The sequence below is a fragment of the Oryctolagus cuniculus genome, chromosome 7, assembly GCF_964237555.1.
Source record: "Oryctolagus cuniculus chromosome 7, mOryCun1.1, whole genome shotgun sequence".
Lineage (NCBI taxonomy): Eukaryota > Metazoa > Chordata > Mammalia > Lagomorpha > Leporidae > Oryctolagus > Oryctolagus cuniculus.
In genome coordinates, this window is record NC_091438.1 from 99,784,520 (window position 1) to 99,810,678 (window position 26,159).

A 26,159-nucleotide genomic window follows, 5' to 3' on the forward strand; every position below is an offset into this window, starting at 1 on the left:
AGTAAAGATTTCAACAGTTTGCTCCCACACAGAAACATAAAGTGAAAAATAATAGATGATTTTTTAAATGATGATGAAATCAGATCAGACTTATTGTCATGTTTAATCCCAGCAAGAGTCAAGTTGGGAATTGCTAATTTCTTCTTTTTTTTTTTTTTAACAGAAGATCAGTTTAGTATACATTAAGTAAAGATTTCAACAGTTTGCACCCCAATAGAAACACAAAGTGAAATTTACTGTTTGAGTACTCGATATAGCATTAAGCCTCAATGTACAGCACATTAAGGACAGAGATCCTACATGAGGAGTAAGTGCACAGTGACTCCTGTTGTTGACTTAACAAATTGACACTCCTGTTTATGGCATCAGTAATCTCCCTATGCACCAGTCATGAGTTTCCAAGGCTGTGGAAGCCCCTTGAGTTCTCCGACTCTTATCTTGTTTAGACAAGGTCATAGTCAAAGTGGAGGTTCTCTCCTCCATTCAGAGAAAGGTACCTCCTTCTTTGAAGACCTGTTCTTTCCACTGGGATCTCACTCACAGAGATCTTTCATTTAGTTTTTTTTTTTTTTTTTTTTTTTTTTTTTTTTTTTTTTTGCCAGAGTGTCTTGGCTTTCCATGCCTGAAATACTCTCATGGGCTTTTCAGCCAGATCGGAATGGAATGCCTTTAGGGCTGATTCTGAGGCCAGAGTGCTGTTTAGGACATCCACCATTCATTTTTCTTTTCTTTTTTTTTTTTTTTTTTTTTTTTGACAGGCAGAGTTAGACAGTGAGAGAGAGAGAGAGAGAGAGCAGAGAGAAAGGTCTTCCTTTCTGCTGGTTCACCCCCCCCCCCCAAATGGCAACTATGGCCGGCGCGCTGCACTGATCCGAAGCCAGGAGCCAGGTACTTCCTCCTGGTCTCCCATGCAGGTGCAGGGCCCAAGCACATGGCCCTCCTCCACTGCCTTCCCAGGCCACAGCACAGAGCTGGACTGGAAGAGGGCAACCGGGACAGAATCTGGCACCCAAGGTGCTGGCGCCACAGGAGGAGGATTAGCCAAGTGAGCTGCGGCACCGGCCCACTACACAACAAATCTTTTATGCATTTCTTTTTCATTTATTGTTTCTTTTGCATATTTTGTAATCATTCATAGAAAATCTTAGACATTTTCAACATAATGATTTCTTTCTTTTCATTTTGTGTCATTTACTAATTTTTTTGTTTTCCTACAGAATTTCCTGAACTGGTTTTATCACTGAGCATTTTGTGAATTCCGACAAACTGTAGAGGTCATATGATCATTTTTGTTAGTTTTCACAATTTTTCATATGAGATACAGCTTTATCACAAGCCGTTAATAATCAAATATCCTTTTGGACTCCTTATCATTTAGACCACCTTGAAAACAAAATATGTTGAAAATTTCTTATTTGAAATTCCTTTCTTGATTTATCATCTACTACCTTTGTATGCTTTGTCTTCTAACCCTCTAACCTCTTTGTCTATTTATTTGTTTTCTAAAACAATTCTTAAATATAGGCATTGTTCATCTTAGTTTATTCAGTCATCCCCTCATTTCTGTTTATTTTCTCTGTATGAACAATTATATCTGTATTAATGATCGGACTGACAATGCTTTCTTAAACACATCTCTGGCTTCCTCTCATTTTTTTTAATTCCATGCCATAACCAAAATTCAAGGCATATCTGCCTTTTTATCATAATCATATACATCTGACAAAATTTTTGGTTTTCCCTGCTATGTATTCATAGCATTGTAAAAATAAATTAGCAAAGTACTAGGGAGCTATGTGGACATGATAAGTCTTAATTTTATCTGAAAATGTCATAATTCTAATAAGCTTTTCCATTCAAATTTTAATTTTTTACCTTCCTCTTTATCTTAGTAAAATATAAGCAACCTATGAAAAAAATTCCTTATTTTTATTTTATTTCAAAGAGAAGGAGAGGGAGAGAGAGAGAGACCTTCCATCCTCTATTTCATTCTCCAAATGCCCAAAACAACCAGGGATAGGCCAGTTCAAAACAGAAGTTCAGAAATCAATCCAGGTCTTTCAGATGGGTACTTGAATCATCATCTGCTTTCTCCCAAGGCACCCATTAGCAGGGAGCTGGATCAGAAGTGGAGTAGCCTGGACTAGAACTATGTACTCCAGTATGAGATGCAAGTATCCTGAGTAGTGACTTAACTACTGTGTCACATTCTGACCCCAAAAGTTTTGAAAAATAATTTTTTCAATATTAAATTTTCCAAAGCTCTATGTATTCATATATCCTTCCATCTTTAATGCTTTTAAATCACACAAATTTCTACTTAAAATCCATCATTCTGCTTATGCATTGGAACCTATATACCATCACAACTCACACAGTTTTGCTTCTGTTGTTTATTATTTCATCTCCATCTGAACACACACATGCTCACATCTTAAAGGAAAAAAGCAAGTCCCTTTGTAACATGTTGTTCTGTAGAAACTTTCTAATGCCTGTGCTTCCCTTTGGGCAGAATTCTAGGGTTGCCTCTACCCTCCATCCTGACTGCCGTGCCTCTCACTTCAATCACTAAACTGCAACATTCATTCCTCCTCTACTGAATTTTTTCCAAGAAACCAAACCCATTGGACAATTTTTGTTACTATTAAATCCTCAGAAGTTTCAAATGATCAATCTTTTCTCTTGGAAATATGCTATTCATTTTATCAAGACAATTCACACTACTTATTGTCCTCCTGCTTCACTGATCACTCCTTATCTCCTTACTCACCTTTATACTCCTTCACCTTTCTTATTCTGATCTCTAATTATCAGTTGCCATGGGCTCTATATTCTTTTTTCCTGTCTATACTTTCTAGAGGTTCTCATCTAATGTCATGGCTTTAATCAACATTTATCTACAGTAATCACACATAACAACTCTGTAATGACCTCTGCAGTCATCAGTGTAAATCTATTGATCAATTTAATTCTCACAGCAAAATATGTTTTATTTTGTGGATGACTAAACTGAGTCTCAGGTAAGTTCAATGTCTTGGCCAACGTGACAAAATACAATGTGTAAGGGCTTCACATTCTGGAGATTTGGATCCTGAGATCTTTATTTGAGCCACTACATTGTACCAAATATGTATTTCCAGCCCTCACCTCTCTGTTGACCTATAGTCATATTTTTCAACTTCACAGCATCTATACATATTTGATTAATTAAAAAAGTGAACATGCACAAATCGGTTTATATTCTGTTGACTTCACTTTCCTTGCCTTCCTCATCAATGAGATATGCTCCCCATTTCTCTGAACGCATCTGTTCCTACTCCAGGAACATGGGTTTTATGACTGCAATTCCACTTATTCCCAAGTCACATCCTGTAATTGTGCTGTTCTCCACCAGGAACATCCTTCCTCAAGACCGAATATGACTTGCTCATTCCCTTTATTTAGGTCTCTATTCAAATGTCACCTTTTCCAAAAAAAAAAAAATATTTATCCATGAGTAAAACAGCCACCTTGCCGCTCATTTTTACTCAGTTTTTATCTGCCTGGCCTATTTTTCTCCATAGTGCTATGACGATTTGTAATTAAATATTTTTACTTGTTTACCATCTGTTTCATGACTCAACCTGCCAAGGGCTGTATGTATACATAATTTTCATATGCTTCTCCCTTGAAATGAACATTTCACTAAGAGGACCTCTTCAAGTTATTCCCCTGCTTCTGCCAAAGTGTATTCTTGTCCTGTTTCTAACCCTGCTCTGTATTTTTTGGCCTCTTTCTTCCATTCTTGAATATTTCTCTGTGGCAGCCTAACAGAAATGACATAATGAAAGTTTTGTTATCAAACTGTCCACTATTACTCTATTCAAACTTCTGCCTCATATTTTCATGTAAATCTTTATTATTTGACTTCTAGCATGGATTTATCACATCCTGCTTAATGGTACCATATTTACGCCAGTGCTTTTCTCCTTAATCTAATCATGTTTATATTTCATTCCAATCTCAAATATTTACTGATACTCTTACAACTCCTTCGGGTGATAATCATGTCTTACTGTTTCTATATCTTCCAAAAGCCTCACCTAGTAACTTGCATGTATCAGCCACTCAATAAATGCTTGTGAAACTGGTAAATCCTGCTCTTGAAAAATGCATTGATTGTTTAAATTGAATCAAATAACATAGATAAAATGTTTGCTATTTGGAAAATGTATAATTAATACCAAGGTAAAGCAAACAGTAATGCTTCCCCTTTTTTTATTTTTCATACTCAAATGTTTTCTGTATTCAGTTTTCCTAGAGTAGAGATTCCCTGTGGCTCTCATTGATTCTCCATCATCAATGTCCCTGATATCTTGCCCATAGTAAATTAAAATATAGATAATAGATACTCTGCTCAGAGGGTCTGTTTCTTCAGTGACCCACATTGAGTGGGTTAGACTCACAATCACTATTAAAAACCCAGGAAAGCCCGGGAGACAGCACTCCCTCTGCCTTCAGCAGCTGCTTTCCTAATCTTTTCCTTAGCAATGACAGGAGAGCTACAGGGAGGCCCCCTGTGTCCCTTGGACTTGAACTTCTTTGCTGACACCAGCCTCACAGATTAGTTTGGCATAAATAACAGCTGCTTTAGCCTCTTGTGATATAATTTTTTACAAAGTATCTGATGTATTTTCTAAGAGGCAGGACTAGAAATAACATCAGAGGGAGATTTAATTTTATTTGTTGAACTAGTGGAATCCAGGATTTATGTATAATACCGAAATGTCTGTCAGAAATGTCAGATGTTTGTTTGCTCTCAGAAACCAATCATTTCTCTTTCTAGATGTATTGTATTTTCTAAAATCTTAAAAAGTATATACCCAATTGCCAGCATATTAAATGTGTATTTGCAGCTTCAGATGTATATTTAGCACAGTAAAAACTAGCTACAAATTCAAAATAATAAATTATTGTTTATATATTGTTCAGCCAATTAGCCACATGCTTGTCGTTGTGTTTGTTGGGAAAAGTGATGGAAGAAATTATAAAATGTCCCAGTTTACTTGCCTATTGGAAAATAAATCTCTGCCATTGTTTTGATTCCCCTGATTATTTTTTTTCTTCTAAGTAAACCTTTCTTACACAATACACATGCAGGCTTGACATGAATTTTTGTGTGTGATCGTCCATCACATTTACTATTGGCTGGTACTGAAAGTTTGCACCAAGAAACCCATTTGTGTGAGTGTATTTATGTGCACATGGATATGTGTATTTCTCTTTAAAAACTAATGAACTGCTTATATCCAGGTTTCCATACATTACACTTACACAATTTATTCATTTTCACATAAATTGAGATTTAATATTCTTCATTTTGGCACATGATGCTAGACAAACAAAATTCTCTTCTATTTTCAGTTAGTTACCTAATGAAATCTGTGTAATCTAAAAGACTAATATAGATGATGTTCATCTCCGAATTTTATAAAAGTGCTGAAGGGGCAGGATGTAGGATGTGAGTCTTTGAGGAAGAGCTTTCAACTCTTAGCCCTGTGTAGTGAGTGAATTACAATCAGGGATACCTAGAGACTTGTTTCTACCCTTGTCCTTTTCCCTGTTAGCTTGTTCTCAATGTCACAATCATGATGACAGATTGAAAGCAAGAGATAGAGCATGTGGCTACCGTTCAAATCTTTCTTCTCCTTCCTACTAAAATGTAAAGCTTTATCCTACTCAGGTAATTTAACAAGACAAAACCATGATTTATTTGAGATTGCTCATGATTACTGGCTCCTAGTGAATCACTTTTATTTTGGATATTCTAGAATAGTAATAGAATTTCCATCTGCTTATTTTTAAGTATAAAATAGCTGAGACATATAAACTTATAATCTAGTAAACTGGCTAAATAGATATCTTCTAGTATGATAATATCACATGTGGTTGAATACCATCCCCAAATGTAAAGTCTCCTGAAAATTCAAAACGTGATCTTAGTTACAAATAGGATCTTTGAAAATCTCACTCATTAGAGATTTGTAAGCTAAACAATCCTGGATTCAAGAGGGACCCTAAATAAAATGTTTGGTGTTTCTACAAGGGATGGACACAGATAAGCGAACCAAGAAGTTCATGTGAAAAAAAGGCACATATTGGAATTACACTGCTGGAAGTTAAGGGACACCTGGTGCCACAAGAAGCTGCAAAAAGCAAAGATTCTACCCTCCAGCTTTCTGAGGAAGCATGGCCCTGCCAAAACCTTGATTTCAGACTTCTGGCAACCAGAGCTGTGAAAGTATACAAGTGTGTTGTTTTAAGCTTCTCATTTTTGGTAATTTTTTTATAGCAGCCTTAAGGAACTAACATAATCTGAAAATTTTTACATACTGAACTGCTTTTATTTAGGTTGTATTTCCCCATCACCTAAATTTTTCCTAATGCACTACTTTTAAGATAATTTAAAACTACATGTTGAAAAGTATGAATGTATTTTTTTTAAATTTATAATGCTTCCTCATTCCTTTATTTCTCTATCTTTTTTCCTTCTTTCCACCATTCTTTCCCTCATTCCACTTTTTCTTTTTTTTTTTTTACTTTTCAGTAACACTATAATCAACACCATTGTATATGAGTCATTTTCCATATAAAATTAGGATAACACCCTGTAAATGAAAATGTTGAGCCAATTTATTCTGTTTTTATAGTAATTTACTTAAGTACAGAATTTTTTCTGGAACTAAGGAAATAAAAATACAAAACAAAAATTTCTGTAAGTTAATTCTGGGAGAATTGATTAAATGAGACATAACAGTGAACAGGATGAAATAATATTTTTTATTCTAGATATGATTTTAAATGTGCTTTTTTCATAATCTCTTGTCTTCTGTGAATCACTGACATAGCCATACTAGTCTCTTTTCAACCACTTTGCCCAAGGACAATTGATTCAAGACAAAGTAGTCAGAAAATTCATGCTAGACAGAAGCCAGATCCTTTCACTCATGTAAATTGTCTTGTCTTTACTTAACCTTTCTCTCAGGACTGGGGCTGAAGTAATTATTTTGTACCATAAATATCCACATGGAATGTTTTTCCGTTATTATTATGCCAATATCTCCTTCTGCTCTTTCTTCATCATTGTGTTTCAGAGGCTTCCTCAATAGTCCTTGAAGTCAACTAACGTTTTTCTGCCCCAGGACCTTTGCAGAGGCTCTTCCTCTAGCTAAAGTACTTTCTTTCTATACAGTAACAAGTAATTTTCCATTACTTCCCTCATGGTTTTACAAAAATGTTACATTCACGTGTGACGTACACAGATAACCCCACGTAAAATATCATACCTTCACCTCAAACAGCCATTTTTATAATCAGCATTCATTTTCCCCTGTATTATCCACCATTTTTAGCATACTATATACTCTATTTACTTAAAATTTTATTTCACCCTCCATTGAGAATAAGGATTTTGTCTACTCTGTTCAGCATTTAATTTATTTGGATAAATGGTACAAATAAAAGACTGAATTCCAATAATATCTATAAAGTGTTGGGAGCATAAAATGGTATTTCACTATCATTAACAACAGTTCTAAGTGATATGTCTGAGTCTTATTATTTGTCAAATATCGCTCTGAGTTCCTTACACACATTAACTATAACTACTGATAGTAAAAAAGTATGAGTGGATTTTTTCTATTTTCTGGTGAAGAAACAAGCAAAGAGCCATAGTTTTATTCTTCTCACATTTAAAAATATGAATGAACATTCTAGCTTACTTTGTATACTTTTACAGGTAAATACTTACAGCAATTTTACTTGGAACAAATTCACAAAAATATGTGAATTTTCGGACTCAATGATTTTAATGAATAATTAGAATATCAGGTGAATTAAAGCAAGAATAGGACTGGGAATCTGTGTATTATAAATTATAGGTTATCTCCTGGATGAAACTCATGTGAAGGGTATTGAAAATGTAGATAGAAAATGAGAGTTTTCTATGTTAATTAATAGATTTTAGATAAAATTAAATCATACCTACCAATAGCAAAATAAACACTTTCTATCCTGTCCTCCACATTAGGCATTCATCAATCTAAAAAAATTAAAAAGATGAACTATGGAAAAATACAAAAGAAGCATCTATTTACTTTTACCTTTGCCAAACCCAAGTGCATGTAATGCCTTCAAGAAAAAATGTCTTCAATGTAAATATGTATGGTATTGTGAGACGCACACTCTAGGAAAATGTCTTACATGTTCAAATAAGTCTGAAGGAAGTCTACTGACCTTTGAAGGCCCTTAGTGAATTTCGATGTCCTAGAAGAAATAACCCTAAGTGTGTGTTACACACAACAATCAAAATCTTAAAACTCTTTTTCTTTTTTTCCCACAGAAAACCATGTGCTTCAGAGATAGTGTTTTGAAGAATGTTCTTTACAAAATATATGTTAGTTTGACCAAATTTTTAAAAATGTGGGTCTTAAATTAAAAATCTCTGTGAGTGAGATCCCAGTGGAAAGAACGGGCCATCAAAGAAGGAGGTACCTTTCTCTGAAGGGAGGAGAGAACTTCCACTTTGAATATGGCCTTGTCTAAATAAGATCTGAGTTGGTGAACTCAAGAGGCTTCCATAGCCTTGGTAGCTCATGACAAGAGCCTTGGGTGATTACTGACATCATAAAAAAGAGTGTCAATTGTTAAATCAACAACAGGAGTCACTGTGCACTTACTCCCCATGTAGGATCTCTGTCCTTAATGTGTTGTACTATGCGAATTAATGTTAAAACTAGTATTCAAACAGTACTTTATACTTTGTGTTTCTGCGTGGGTGCAAACTGTTGAGATCTTTAAGTATATGATCTTCTTTATATAAAGATAATTAAAAATGAATCTTAATGAAGAATGGGATGGGAGAAGGAGATGGGAGGGTTTGCAGATAGAAGGGTGGTTATGGGGGGGGTCACTATAATCCAAAAGTTGTACTTTCGAAATTTATATTTATTAAATAAAAGTTTTCTTTAAAAAAGAAAATCTAAATTATGAAAAAAATTTTTAAAAAAAGAAAAATGTGGGTCATTCCATTTTACACTAGTATCAACAAAAGCACAGATAGGCATTCACCCATTCTGATTCGAGCTCTGTCTAGGATTTAGATGTAATTCACAGGGAAGATGATGGAGAACACATGGACATGTAATAATTCCTACATATGGATTTTCAGGTGATATCAGTGGGATATAAAGCATTATAGAGAATGGGAAACACCCTGCCCGCAGTGCATCCCACCCCTGACAAAAAGGATAAATTTCAAGTTTTGTTTGGCACAATTAGTTAGCATGAATCTTTTCTCAAAGGGGAATCTACCCCCTGCAACCATATAGAAATTTCCCAGGCTTCTCAATACTAAGATAAAGGAAGAATTTACCCATAACTTTCTGACACCATACTATCTGCTCAAAATGAAATTTTAAAATAAGCTCTCCTTCTCCTAAACAGAACTAATCAGAAAACTTTGTAACTAGTGAGTTACAATTGACAACTATATATTAACTACTAAAGGAAATAATATCTTGGCCTCAAGGCATCATTTTATTAATACCCAGGAAAGTGACATAACGTAGGTATCAGGCAGTGCATTTGAAGTCTGGTATTCTCGGTTTAGATTCTCACTCTCCCAAATATTAGCTGAGTAAATTTGAAAAACTTAAATTCTAAAGATCTAAATTTTCTTACTAGCAAAGACGGCTGGAATGCCAATACCAACACGACCACGATTATGTTTGGAAGAAACTAAAAGATGGTATTTGAGAAAAATCTGTCAATTGCAAAATATGCAAACTGAGCTGTTTATTTCATATTTCTTTAATTCAAAGGGAAACATTAAGTTAATTATATAAGAGGACACATTTTAACCAGGAAAATGTGCCTCCTCATCCTTAATATTTGACCATATTATTAATCTGAATTTCTTAGAAAAAATCATATTATTTTGGCCAGCGCCATAGCTCAATAGGCTAATCCTCCGCCTGGTGGCGCCGGCACACCAGGTTCTAGTCCTGGTCAGGGCGCCAGATTCTGTCCCGGTTGCCCCTCTTCCAGGCCAGCTCTCTGCTGTGGCCCGGGAGTGCAGTGGAGGATGGCCCAGGTGCTTGGGCCCTGCACCCCATGGGAGACCAGGAAAAGCACCTGGATCCTGGCTCCTGCCATCGGATCAGCGCGGTGCGCCGGCTGCAGCAGCGGCCACTGGAGGGTGAACCAATGGCAAAGGAAGACCTTTCTCTCTGTCTCTCTCTCTCACTGTCCACTCTGCCTGTCAAAAATAAAAATAAAAAATAAAAAAATTATATTATCTCAATCAAAAATATATTGGATTATTCTGTTTCTTATTAAGTGAATGATCATTTTAAAAGCTGTTTTGTCTCCTGTTTGTAAATTGAAATCAGTGAAAGTAAAATACCATTCAAAATTATTCAACTATAAAAGATGTATGTTTCTGCTAAGCCTGCCAACAACCATACAAGGCATAGTAATCAAAATGATGAATACAGGTAAAATAATAGTGCATAAATTCTTAAATGATGTGAAGATAATTGTCCTACTACATAAATATTATTCTCAATCAACATGGAGTTTATTAGTCATATTTTGACTGAAAATGTTTAATGACTCCTAGACAGGTTTTCCTAATGGGTAAGGAATCGATGTCTGAAAGAAAAGTGGAAGTGTGGAGTCACTGAGGACTGAAAGTAAGAAAGGCATCTCTCTAGTTAAAATGCAGGGAGGCTTGAATTAATCATTCCAAATTATATTTGAGAATCAAAACATCACTTTGTACCCCTTAAACATGTACAGAAGTCTCCCCCATTTGTAATTTCACTTTCCTTGGTCTGAAAATACTAAATGAGAAGTTCCAGAAATAAAGAATCTCTACATTTTAAATTGAAATTATTCTGAGTAGTGTGATAAAATCCCATGACATCTTTCTCCATTTCTTTGTGATATGAATATTCTCATTGTTCAGTGTATCTATAATGCAAACACTATACACCTGTTATTGAGTAACTATCTTTGTTAATTGACAGATAATTGCAATATAGTCTGTGTTCAAGTGTTCAAGGGCAAGAACAGTGCTGCCAGCAACTGGTATATGCAAAAGAGGAAACTTTAAGTGCGTCCTGTAAAAGAAAAAGTAAAAGTAAAAGTTAATCAAGTTAATAAGGAAAGTCCAAAACTCCATGCTGAGGTTGCTAAGATCTACGGTGAGAATAAATCTTCATTCTGTAAAATTTTGAAGAAGGAAAGAAATGTTAATTTTTTCTGTCATATCTCAATATGCAAAATTTATGGTCACACTATGTGGGTTTAACTAAGATAGAAAGGTAATAAATAACAGGGTTTGTGCTCTTTGTAATTTCACTCATTCCTTGGGAGAATTGAGCTATAAACTTCATGGATACAGTGTTATTAACATATAGTTATTCTTTGTTAATATGTAGTAAAGGAAACACAAATACATTTGCACATTTTGATGGTTCTCATATAAGCCAGCTTTTAATGTTTCATGCTTTCTTTAAACAAAGTTTTTAAAATTATTTCATAATCCATCTTTGTGTGTTCATTTTATAAAGAATGCACTTTGGTTAGTTTCTTAGCTTCAGGGAGGTTATACTCTTATGCAAGTGAAAAGAGAATTCAAGAAAAAGCAAAATATCTAATTGAATTCAATTAGCAAAGAGTTAAAAGACACACACACGCACAGAGAGAATGAGAATAACAATGGGGAATTCAACATCTCAACTTTCATCTATAGGTAGCTCAACTAGACAAAGATTAACAAAGAAACAACTGAGCTAATCTACACTATGGACTAAATGGATCTAATTGATATATATAGAACATTTCAAATCACAACTGCAGAACACGCATTCTTTACATCAGTGTATGGAACTTTCTCCAAGATAGATTATATGCTAGGCCATTAAGCAAGTCCCAGTAAATTCAAAAAATATTAAAATCATACTATGTATCTTTTCTGACTACAATGGGATGAAGCTAGAAGTTAACAGTATATGAATCTCTAGAACAGGTGAAAAAATATGGAGACTGAACAACATCTTCCTGAATGAACAGTGAGTCATAGAAGAAATCAAAAGGGAAATAAAAATTCCTAGAGATGAAATGACAGCACGACATATCAAAACTTATGGGATACAGCAAAAACAGTGTTAAGGGGAAGTTCACGTCAATTGGTGCCTACATCAAGAAATTGGAAAACCATCAAATAACTGACATAACAGAGTCTCAAGGACCTAGAAAAACAAGAACAAACCAAACCTCAAATTATTAAGAGGAAAGAAAGAATTACAATTAGAGAAGCAATAAAAAATCCAAAAAAGATACAAAATATCAATGAAAAGAGAGCTTTTTAAAAAAAATAAAAAGTACTGAAACACCATTGGCTCAATTAACCAAAAAAGCAATAATAATAAAATCAAGGGTGAAAAAGGAGATGCTAAAACAGATACGATGGAAGAAAAGGATAGATTCATGTACACATACAATTTAACAAAATTAAATCATGAAATCATAGAAAATTAAATATACCAATATCTAAGATGGAGGTTGAAATAACAGTAAAGACCCTCTTAAGAAAAGCCAAGGACCAAATGGCTTCACTGCTGAATTCCACCAAACCTTGAAAGAAGAACTAATTCCAATTCTTAAACTATTCAAAATAATTGAAAGGTAAGGAGTCCTCCCAAAATCTTTCTGTGAGGCCAGCATCACTGTAATTCCAAAACCAGAAATATATATATCAATATAAATGATGAACATAGATGCAAAAATCTCCAACAAAATACAAGCTAATCGAATCCAGCAATATACCAGAAAGATCATTCATCCAGACCAAGTGTGATTTTTCTCTAGTATACAAGGATGGTTCAACATATGCAAAAAATAAATTAGATACATCACATTAACAAATTGAAGAGTGAAATCCATATTATTGTCTCAATAGATGCAGAGAAAGTATGAATAAAATACAGAATTGTTTCATGATAAAACATTAAGAAAATTGTGTATAGAAAGAATATTCTTCAATGAAATCAAGGTAATAAATGACAAAACAACAGCCAACATAATATCAAATGGGGAAAAGTTAGAAACCTTTTCAATAATATTTGAAATTGGACAAGGATGACAGTTTCACCAATGAAATTCAATATAGCTCTAGATGATTTTTTTATAAATATTTATTTAATAAATATAAACTTTGAAAGTACAACTTTTGGATTATAGTGGTTTTTTCCACACAACCACTCTCCCACCCACAAACCATTCTATCTCCTACTCCCTCTCTCATCCCATTCTTCATTAAAATTCATTTTTAATTATCTTTATATACAGAAGATCAATTTACTATATACTAAAAACTGCCATCCCAAAATATTATATCCTAAAAAGCTCTCATTTGTGAATGAAGGTGAAATAAAGTTCTTTCAAACAGAAGTTTCTTTCAAACAGAAATTGAAAGAATTTGTCACCACTCGTCCAGCTCTGGAAGTTTTATCTGGAGCCATTAGACAAGGAAAAAAAATCAAAGGGACATAAATTGGAAAGGAGAAAGTCAAATTATCCCTGTTTGTGGATGACATGATTCTGTAAATAGGGAGACAAAAAGACCCCACTAAGAGACTATTGGAACTCATAAGAGAGTTTAGTAAAGTTACAGAATATAAAATAAACACACAAAAATTAATAGACCTTGATACATAGACAATATCATGACTTAGAAAGAACTTGTAAGATCAGTACCAATCACAATAGCTACAAAAATGTTACATAACTTACAGTAAACTTGACCAAGAAGGTGAAATACTTCTATAATGAAAACTATAAGATACTAATGCAAGAAATAGAAGAAGACAAGAAAAAGGAAAAATCTTCCATGTCCACGGATTGGAAGAATCAATATCATCAAAATGTCCATATAAGGAAAGCAATTGTCCGGCACCATGGCTCACTAGGCTAATCCTACACCTGTGGCACCGGCACACCGGGTTCTAGCCCTGGTTGGGGCTCCAGATTCTGTCCCAGTTACTCCTCTTCCAGTCCAGCTCCCTGCTTTGGCTTGGGAAGGCAGTGGAGGATGGCCCAAGTGCTTGGACCCTGCACCTGCATGGGAGACCAGGAGGAAGCACCTGGTTCCTGGCTTCGGATCGGTGCAGTGCACCAGCCGTAGCAACCATTTGGGGGGGGGGGTGAACCAATGGAAGGAAGACCTTTCTCTCTTGTCTCTCTCTCTCACTGTCTAACTCTGCCTGTCAAAAAATAAAATAAAATAAAATAAGAAAAGTAATTTACAGATTCAAAAAAAAAAAAAAAAACAGATGGAAAGACCAACGAAACAGAATAGAATCACAAGAAATCAACCCATGCATCTACTACGAACTTCTCTTTGAAAAAGGAGCTATAATCGATCTCTGGAGCAAGGACAGTCTCTTCAACAAAGGGTGCTAGGAAAACTGGATCTCCACATGCAGAAGTATGAAGCAAGACCCTACATTACACCTTACACAAAAATCCATTCAAAATGGACTAAAGACCTACAACTATGGTCTGATACCATCAAATTTTTAGAGAACACTGGGGAAACCCCACAAGACTTTGGCATAGGCAAAGAGTTCTTGGAAAAGATCCCAGAAGCACAGACAATCAAAGCCAAAATTGACAAATGGGATTATATCAAATTGAGAAGCTTCTGTACTGCAAAAGAAACACTCAGCAAAATGAAGAGATAACCGACATAATGGGAGAAATTATTTGCAAACTATGAAACTGATAAAGAATTAAGAACCAGAATATATAAAGACATCAAGAAATTCAACAACAACAAAACAAACAACCCAGTGAATAAATGGTCAAAAAGACTTAAGCAGGCATTTTTCAAAAGAGGAAATCCAAATGGCCAGCAGAAAGATGTTAAAATTCTTAGGATCACTAGCCATCAGGGAAATGCAAATCAAAACCTCCATGAGGTTTCACTTCACCTCCACTAGAATGGCTTTCATGCAGAAATCAAGAAAAACAAATGCTGGTGAAGATATGGAGGAACAGTTATCCTAATTCACTGTTGGTTAGAATGTATACAGGTATACATTCTGAAGAAGACATACTGAAGAAGACAGTATGGAGATGCCTCAGAAATCTGACTATAGACCTACCATTTGACCCAAGCATTCTACTGTTTGGAATTTACCCAAATGAAAAGATGTCAGGGTATGAAAGAGTATCTGTACTCCCATGTTTGTTGCAGATCAATTGACAATGGCTAAGATATGGAATCAATCCAAATGCCATTCAACTGAAGATGGCATAAATAAATTATGGGACATATACTCCATGGAATACTACACAGTGATAAAAATAAGGTGAAATTCTGTTATTTACAACAAAATGGATGCAACTGAAAAATATTATACTTAGGAAAATAAGCCAGTCCCAAAAGGACAAACACCATATATTCTCCTTGATCTATAGTAACTAAGAGAGTACATAAAAGGTAATCTATAAAGGTGAAATTGACATTTTGAGATGTGATGATTTTGAACATCCCTTGTCTCAACAGTTGAGGACCTTTTTCTATACCAGTATAGTATTAAAAACCCTAGTTAGTATAGGGTTAATCTTATGTGTATAAAGTTAATTGAAAATAGATGCCAGAAAAAATAAAAAGAAGAATGGGAGAGGGTGGAGGAAAAAGAGCAGGATTGCTGGCCATATGCCCAGTAGGGTCAGAAGAATCAGTATGTTCCTAAATTTTGTGTATATGAAATGCATAAAGTTTGTGTATCTTACATAAAAGGTTTCTGGGTAAAAAAAGATATGCTGATATGAAAATTAAAACAATTCAAATGGTCAATAGACACATGAAAAAATGCTCAAAATAATTAGCCATCAGGGAAATGCAAATAAAAAACACAATAAGGGTTTACCTCACCACAGTTAGAATGGTTATACTCAAAAAATAATATATGCTGGTGAAGATGTGGGGGAAAAGCTACCCCTAATACTCTGCTGCTTGGAATGTAAACCAGTACAACCATTATGGAAACAGTATGTAGATGCCTCAGAAGGCAGAAAATATACCATATTACTCAGTAATCCCTGATAATTTACCCTAACAAAATGAAATCAGCATAAGAATGAGTTATCTGCACCCTCATGTTCATTTCAGCTCAATTCACAATAGCTAAGATATTGAATCAACCCAGATATCCATCAACTGATGACTGGATAAAGAAAATGGAGTACTACTCAAGCATTAGAAAATAAAATAATTTTGCAATAAAATGGGTGTAACTAGAAACCGTTATGCTTAGTGGCATAAGCCAGTCCATAAAAGACAAATACGCTTTCTTTTGTATGTGGCAGTAAACATAGAACACAAAAAATGTATAGGAATGAAATGGACATTTTGTGATGTGATTATTGCTTTTAGCCCTTGTTATACTCCCAGAGAACTACAGTCTTCCCACTCTTTACTTGTTGAATATTATGGTTAGTGGTGAATTAAACCTGTGACTATAGAGTTGGTTGAAATTATCTCTCTGCTTTATATTCTTGAATAAAAAGCAGAGACATAGTTTCAACCAACTCTATACTCACAGGCTTAATTCACCACTAACCTGGAAACAGATTTTGTAAAAATTAAGAAACAGAATAGGAGAAGGAAGAGGAGGAAGGGTAGGAATATGGGTGGGAGGGAGGGTATGGTGAGAAATGCCACTATGTTCCTTAATCTATATATACGAAATTCATTAAATTTGTATAATTTAAATAAAATTTTATAAATAAATAGCAAAAAAGTGAACTTACAACTAAAAAGGAATGATGTCTTTGCAAAAATTAAAGAAAAAATGCAAGGAAGAAGGGGTATTGAGGTGCAGAAGAGGAGAGGGAGGGTGTGATGTATGGCTACCTTCTTAGAATTGTACTTATAACATACATTAAATCTGTTCTCTTTATATTAATATTTTTGTAAAAAAGAGAAATATAGAAAAAGGAAGTTCTAAATTAGTTTAATCTCAGATTTTGGATTTTTAAAGAACATTTATGTTTGCAAACATACCACTTTACTGCTTGTAAAAATACATTAATTATTCAACGTGGTATTCAGGAAACACAAGAGTGTACATCAAATGAAAGAAGACTGTACCTAAATGTGCTTTTAACTTGCTGCTGGATCTTCCACAATACTTTAGGCATTGATTTTCACCATGTTTAAAATGACAAGTGGCATCTTGGTTTCCAACATTAATTCTTTTTTTTTTTTTTTTTTTTTTTTTTACTATTTATTTCATTTGAAAGGCAGAGTTATCGAAAGTGAGAGGCAGAGACAAAGAGAGAAGACTTTCATGTACTTGCTCTTTCTCCAAATTTCCAAATGGCCACAATGGTTAGGGCTGGGCCAAGCTGAAGCCAGGATCTAGGAGTTTGATCTGAGTCTCCCACATGGGTGCAAGGGCCCAATCATTTGGACCATCCTCCGCTGCTCTCCCAGTGCCTTATTAGGGAACTGGATTGGAAGTGGAGCAACGGGACTCAAACTGGTGCCCATGCGGAATGTGGTGGCTACTACTGGCTATACCATAATGCTAGCCTCTCTGATTCTTTATTGTAAGGTCCCTAACAACCTGTGTCGGTGTTACAAGACCTCCTCCAAAGCATATAAAGGCAAAAGCATATTGCTAATATCAATGTCTGCCATGTATGTAGAAAGCAGAACTTGAGCACAATATGTCACAAAGTTATACCAATGTCAAAGGTACAGGTGCCTTAAAAATTCCAGGTTTCTTGAGCTGGTGCTGTGGCGTAGTGGGCTATGCCTCTGCCTGCAGTGCTGGCATCCTGCAAGGGCACTGGTTCTGTTCTGGTTGCTACTCTACCAACCCATCTCTCTGCTTATGGCCTGGAAAAGCAGCAGAAGATGGTCCAAGTGCTTGGGCCTCTGCACCCAAGTGGGAGACCTGGAAGAAGCTCTTGGCTCTTGGTTTCAGATCAGCCCAGCTCCAGCCATTGTGGTCATTTTGGGAGTGAACCAGTGGATGAAAGACTTTTATCTATGTCTCACCTTCTCTTTGTCTCTAACTCTGCCTCACAAATAAATAAGTAAGTAAATAAATCTTTAAAAAAATTCCAGGATTCTTTAATGAAACTATAATACTTCAAAGGTACTCTAGAATCACTATTAGGAACCTGTCAAATTTGGTATATGTAATAGAAATTAAGCTGAAATCAAGAAAAAAAATAAATTTCCCAGTGATAGAGACAGCTAAGAATAACATCGTGTCCTTGTGGTTAATTTCATAATGGTCACAAGAAAGTGTGAAGGAGTACTTCACAGAAATTTGTTACATTCAAAACGCATTCAAGCTGTTATGTAAGTCTTCAGGTTATGCAGACTGTCTGGTTTGAAATAATATCTCGACAGACTCTGTAGCCTTGAATTTGTTCCTGAGCTTACTCATCAAGAAAAATAAAGTACATAATAGTTATCATCTCAATTGTTATAAGATTAAATAAGAGAAGAGGATTATATAAGATGACAACGACTTGATAATGTTGGTTGTTATTGCTTTAACTTGAAGTTTTATGCAGGAAATCAGTAGAATTTAGGTAATGAAAGCCGGGTTATGGTTTGATTATGAACTGTTTTAATGTGTGGCTAAAGAGTTTATATTTCAACCCCATTATTTTTAGAGCATTAATTACAGTGTGCTTTCTTAAACAGTGCATATTAGTAACTTTTACACAAATAAATATGCAAGCCCTAAAGAATTTGTAATGGTGAATTTTCAGATCATTAATTTTTTTACTTACACTCACAGAAATAGTTTATTTGTATGGAAAAAAAATATGAAAAAATAAATAACAGCAATAGATCAATGTAACTTTAAAAAGCACCTCCCCATCAAATCTAGCAAATAGACTTCTATTTCTTTTTTTGTTTACTGTGAAAGATCTTTCATTAGGGTCTCTTGTGACAAAATAACATTTTATACAAATAAGTCATCAGCTAACAGTGGATGGCAAGACAAGACAAACTGGAAGGAGAACCTTGGGTGATGTGGGCAAGAGGAGGAAGTACATATCTAGTCATTAAGGTTTCTTCTAATCTGTGAAAAATAGATTTGCAAGAAAAAAAATGTACACAACTTCAATGAGTTTATATGATCTTTTGTAAGACAAGGGATGAGCCTCCTCTGCCAGATCCTTCTTGTGGCTGAGACGTCGGGTAATATGGAATGTGAGTGATATGGAGGTTCCTCACCTGGGCTCCTATGCCAGGTACCACAGCAGGGATCCCCAGGCACTGTGGTAAGATTTTTAGGATCAGATCTCATTGATGTTATAGTGGCACTGCCACCAGAAGAAAGTGATTTTACAGAGCATAATGGACACTAGGAGCCTGCCAGCTCCCAGTGCATCCCTGGGTCTGGCTGCTCCTGCCAGGACACACACAGGCAGGACTCAGATGATTTGTACACCAGACACAGCCGATTAATTCCATTCCAGTAATAAGTCTCGATTCAACTGAAAAGTAAAGTTGAAGATTGCGTAGTCACTGCCTTTGCACTAATTGCCAGCCAATGATTAGCCTTAAACATCCCCCATTCACTGGCCCTATGTACTGGAATTCAGATGGTCCCATGACAGGGACATCTTCAGGAAGAATTGCCCCCTGAAAATGCTTTTCTCTGTGAGACAGTGTGGAGCTACCATGAAAATGACACTCTTAGTTGTCATTTCTTATATCTGTACATTAGAACATAGGATGGACTAAGATAGGATCATCTTTGGAGAAGGGTACCTTAGCCCAAAGCTGTTCAGGAAAAGAGAAGTCCTCTCTGGAACACCTCAAGGCAGGACAGGAGCAAGACAGGAAAGGAAGGGGTGCAGGCAGCAGGCCCTGTGCCACCAGTTTGGGTCTGCTGCCCTATTGGAATGTGTCCCTCAAGGAGCTGCCTCTAAAGTGCCAGCTCCAACAGAGGGCACAGTCTCCCTGGGCAGGTAGCTCTTTGCTTTTTCCTTCCCTTGCATCAACCACATCTGAACTATACCCTTGCATCTGAACAGGTTGGATACCTTCATAATCTGGACTCCCAGTTCAACTTCTGACTGGTTCAGTTTCTGTCAGAAAGGTATGACTTTGGATTCTGTCCTCAAGCTGGAAGTTCAAACTCATTCCAGTTAACATTCCCGAGTGGTAACACTGCTCTAGATTTCCTGAGCAGCCAGACCCAGGAATGCACAATCCCACACGCTCAACAGCAGCTGTTTAGGGGCAGAAGGTGGCAAATCCCTGTCCTGCTGGGCATGGATTGAGTACTTAACCTGAAAAAGGTCTCCAGGGAGCCTAAGGCAAGCAATCAGTGAAGGAGATCAGCACTGCTCAGGTCACCATGTCCTCTTGCTCCATCCTTGGAGTGCTCATCCAAGTACAAGCCGCCACTGCTGATACAGGCAGCCCACCAGTGTGAAAGATGCAGCCTGCTCTGGCCATTTCCAATAACATTCCATGGAGAAGTGCTCTAGGAGCTTCAAAAAAAACATGCACTAGATAACATAGAGCAAAAACTCCCAGTTGGGCTGAAGTGCGAGAAGAATATACACATCCCATGAGACAAGCAATGATAAGAAGAAAGTAAAGGGGCATTGCTGGTGACTGTACAAAGTGAAGAGGAATGGTGGTTACACAGGTTTCCTCACCAGCATAAGGGACAGAGATACACTTAAGGCATCTGGATTTGTAGTTGACTCTAGTTCTGAGAGTCACTGGGTTTGGAGATGAGGAACCATTCTGCAGGGTATGTGGCCTCTTCCCTTCCTCAGTGGGTGTATCTAGTGCCAGCACACTAGGGGTAAGCTGGCAGTACACGGCATCACCTAGAATCTGACCTGGAGCAGAGGACTGGGCCAGGGTTCAAGGCCAATTAGGCTCTAGAATCCAAAAAGGGAGAAACTTTGGTCAGTGCAGGCACAGTGGATGCATGACAAAGGTTGGCCCCCTTTCTCTGGTCACATATGGCCTTTTTCCAAAGTATTGTGGGACACAGCTCTACTGTCACAGGCACTTTGATTTATACCACACTTGAGCCCTTGCTACAGACACATTTCTATGTATATTAAATGGGCCTTGACCACAGGAACATTCTTCTCAGACAGTCATAGCTCTGGGTTGAGCGCCTGCAGCCACCCACACAGACAAGCTCAGTCTCCAAGGTGGCGACAGCTGTGTTCACTAAGAGTCCAGGGACACAAGCAGCCACAGGATGTGCATGGAAGCTTTCCTGAGCCCATATCACTCTGAGGGGTGACCTCAGTCACCCTTCCCAAATACCCAGAACAATTCCAACAGTAGCATGAAGGATCAGAACATGCATTACTTAGGCCTGACCTGTCAGATGGCTCCAGAAACGACTTCAGTAGAGGGGCAGAAACACTTTCAATAAAAAGAAATACACAGAGAGTTTCAGAGGCAAAGCCAATCCCCCAGGCCATGCTAGGTGGAGAACATCAAATCTCTGCAGCAGCATAGCTGCTGCGTCCTCACTGTGCCTCCCCAGCATGTGCCAGGCCAGCCACAGGGCCTGATCAGGATGATCAGGCATCCAACCACACATCACATAAGGCTAGGATATCACCGAAATGTCATCAAATCTCCCCCAAAGCAGTCTGGAAATAAAAAACCAAGATACAATGAGGCCCATTCTGACCTGAAGAGATACAGCTGTTCCATGAGCAGAGCTGGCACATTCTGTTCAAATGTCCTCCAAAGTGAGGACAGGAAAGCCCTGCCAGAGGAGCCTGCCGAGGATCCCTGAAGGCCCACAGAGAAACCGGCCTTCCATGTGGCAGCGCCGCATATCCCTGGCGTCATCCTCCACTCTCTTCCGGATTCTTCCAGTTGGTTTTAGACTATGCACAGGTTGAGCTCAGCTGTGCAGATGGCACCTCTGGAAGTGAGAGGAGGAGCTGCCTGGAAGAGGCAGGCCCTCTTTTCAGCTCCCTATGGCATCCAGAAACCGCAAGAAGGGCTGTGAGTCTGTAGGCAAGCCAGGCCGGAGCCTTCTTGGCCTAGATTTTTATTTTTTAAGAAAAAACTGTAGAGTGTGTTAGTGAACCATCCAGTCACTAGTAAGATATAGAGTATGATCTAGTCCTTGCTCACCTGTGTTATCCCAGTCAGCAGCTTTCTGGTATGTTTTATGCCATATTCTACCATATAGTCAATTGCTTTATTTAATTTGACCCAATTTACTAGCCTAGTTCCATCTCCTTCCCTTTATGGAAGCAACTTCATTTACCTTTTTTTCTTTTATTCTTCTATTACTTCCACCTTGCAAAATCTTAGGCCAAGAATCAATCCCACTAACCATATTTCCTTGTTGGAAACTGAGGCTTCATGAAATACAAAACACAAACAAGCACAAAACTTAAAAAGCTACTACCAACACAAATTCATGTTCTCAACTTCAAAAGAATTATTTTTCAAAAAGAGATTTATTCATTTATTTGTTTTATTTGAAAGACAATCCCTGTGAATTGCATCTAAATCCTTCACAGAGCTGGAATCTGAATGAGTAAGTGAATGAATATCTGTGCTTTTGCTGATACTAGTGTAAAATGGATTGCCCCGCATTTTCCATTTTTTTTAATTTTTTTTCATGATTTAGATTTTCATTTTTTTTAAGAAAACTTTTATTTGTGTGTGTGTGTGAGAGAGAGAGAGAGAGAGACTTTCCATCGCTGGTTTGCTCCTCAAATGACTACAATAGCTAGGTCTGGGCCAGGCCAATGCCAGGTGTCACGAACTCCGTACTGATCTACTACATGAAGACAAGGCCATCATTCATTGCTTTCCCAAGTACTTTACACCAGGACTCAGCTGCTGATCAGATAAGGGATGCTTTGCTTGAACATGGCTGCTTAGCCTGCAGCTCCACAATGCTGGCTTTTTCAACTGGATTTTTAATATTACTTTATTTCCTTTATCAATCCTCAAATTTCAAATTTCTTGCATTCTTCTCAATTGCCTAGACCATCATTTAACTTCTCCCCTTTATGCAGAACATTTCACTACACAAATAGAAACGGGATATATGAGATGGGAAATTATAGAACTCTATCCATGACATATTGTAATCCTTGTTTCTTCTCCTTGTCATTTCCATGTGAATTCTCTTTTTAAAAGATTCATTTATTTATTCATCAATTTTGAAAGTCAGAGTGATGGTGGGGGGTGAGGGGCAGGTGACAGAGAGGAGAGAGAGAAAGATATTTTACATGTGCTGACTCACTCCCCAAATGGCTGCAGCTGTCAATTTGGAGCAGGAACCAGGAACTCCATCTTGGTCTCCCATAAGGATGGCAAGGGCCCAAGTCCTTGGGCCATCTTCCACTGCCTGTCAGGAAGCTGCGTTGTAAGTGTAGTAGCCATGAATTGAACTGGCTCTCTGATATGGGCTGCCAATGTTGAAAGTGGAGGCTCAACCCACTGTACCAAATCATCAAGCCCTCAGTGATTTCTAAGCTTATTACCTTGATCTAGAACACATGCATTATATCACCACTACTATTCCTTCAGAATTAAAGTGAAATAACACCACATTATGAATACAGTAAATTTTAAACAACTGTCAAAAACTTGAACTTCAGTGATATCCTGTTCTGATGGGTAACCCTATAAAGGGGCTATTCGTTATATGCATTTGCTCCTTCACAACCCCACTAATCTTGAGGCAGGAACTACAGTTTTACTTATCTTCTTATGGTTCTTATTATGGTACCAGCCACATACTATATACACAAGCAATAATTATTGAATGATATCAGTAAATTTTGCTTTATCAGGTATCTCAACACTCTGAGATCTCAGAAAAGCTAAATGTTGTGGCTATTACGTGCAATGTTCTCTTTCTAAACCCTTACTATTTAAAGTGCAGTTTTCACTGAAGCATTGACACTATCTGGTATTTTTTTGCAAGGTAACCCCTGGCTACACTTTGCTCCAGTTCTTCTCTCCCTTGCAAGAAGAAATTCAAGGAAGAAAAGTACATAAAAGTGAGCAGAGAAGCAAAATTTATTTAAAGCAAAAGTACACAATCAAGGAATAAGCATGGGAAAGAATGAGCTATCCTTAACAAGGTTTGGAGCTGTCCTTTCATACTTCCAATAAGCATAGGGGTAGTATCTGGGGCACAGCTTAATTGAATATTCAAAGAGGGCAGAGTTGGAGGCAGGTCATGAATACCTTCTTTTTCCATGCCTTTTTTTGGAACTATCATGGTGCCAGATACATAATGGGTATCAGAGCACTGGCCATGATAATCATAATACCTACTAACAGGGAGACATCCTGCAGTCACAGTGGATATTTCTAGCTGATGTTGGTTCCAAGTTACAGCATCATAGAACTTCTGGTTTCCACTGACTGATAGAGGGATTTGAGAGCAGTGCATGGAAATGGAATCTGGACAATTCACTGAAAAGGAAGTCTATGTGGTGCACAGAAAAGGGTTTTGGGTGGTACCAAATGGACTGTCATGTGGGCTTGCCAGGCTCTCTCCCAGGCAAGCCAGAGCTGTCATGCCGTGGTGCATGCTGTCATGCTGCAAGCCATGCAAGGCTGCAGCGGGCCGGGACTGTGGATCCTCAGCTGCTTACTGACAGCCACCTCCCTGCTTCCCGGCTTGTTTTAAATGGAGAACATCAACCTCCACCTGTCTTATTAACTGTGAATCTGCATTTTGATAGAGGTGATTCATATATATGTATATTAGATATTAAAATATATTGGAATAATTGAATTCCTATCAAATGGGAAACTTACAAGAAAGGTGAATGAAGAAAGTCAAAGCAGTGATGAATGACCATTATTCAACAACAAACATTATTCTACAAAATCAAGCAATATTCATTAATTTAATTAGGTAATAGATATTTTTCGGATCCAACTATGTGCTTGAAATAGTTCTGGCAACATGTTAAGAACTGGAAACCAAAGAGAGGGATGAAACAGGTCCTGGGAATTCATTATTTAGTGGGTTGTTTCTTTACTGTTGGAAATCTTACAGCTATTTAGGACTAGTGTAGAGGAATTGAATTTAAATTAATAGGTTAAGGGGACTTTTTAAAATTTGAATACTATTAACTGAAAATGGTAGAGAGTGTGGGGCATTTATATTGGTTAATTTCATCTATCAACTTGGCCGCGTCTTGGTGTGCCTGGATATTTGCTTAAACATTATTCTATAAGTGTTTCTGGATTAGATTAGCATTTGGATTGTTAGATTGAATAAAGGCAAATAGCCCTTTCCAAGGTGACCATACCTTATCTAATCCTTTAGAAGACTAAATAAATCAAAAAAGCTGAATGAACGAAACTTTGCTCTTTGCGCCTTACTGTCTTCAAGCTGGGACATTGCTATTCTCTTGCCTTAGGACTCAGAGCTTGACTGGAACCTGGACAATCAGCTCTCTTGTTTTACCCCCCCTCTGCTTAAACTAGAATGTAAACATCAGCTTGTAAAATGCAGACATGTGCCTTCTCAGTCTCAATAACCATATGAGCCAATACCTTATAATAAAGCTCTTCATTTCTGTGTGTGTATCTGTATTTACATTTATATATATTTCTTTGTTTTTGTGAAAAATTTTAAATGTAAAGCAGTTCAAATAGATCCGCTTAAAATTGTACAACCATTTAAATGAAATCAAAATGTTGAGAGCTCTTTTTTTTTAAGATTTATTTCATTTGCAAATCAGTTACAGAAGGGATGAGAGAGAAAAAGAGAGAGAGAGAGAAGAATCCACCATCTGCTGGTTCATTCCCAAGACGGCTGCAATGGCCAGCACTAGGCCAATCTGAAGCCAGGAGCCAGGAGCTTATTCTTATTCCAGTTCTCCCACATGGGTAGCAGGGGCCCAAAATTTGGGTCATCCCCTGCTGCTTTTCCCAACCCATTAGCAGGGAATTGGATAGGAAGTAGAGTAGCCAGCACATGAACCAGGTGCCTGTATGCAATGTCAGCATCACAAATAGTGGCTTTACCGACTGTGCCACAATGCTGACCTCAGAACCCTTGCTTTTAAGTTTTTTTTCCTCT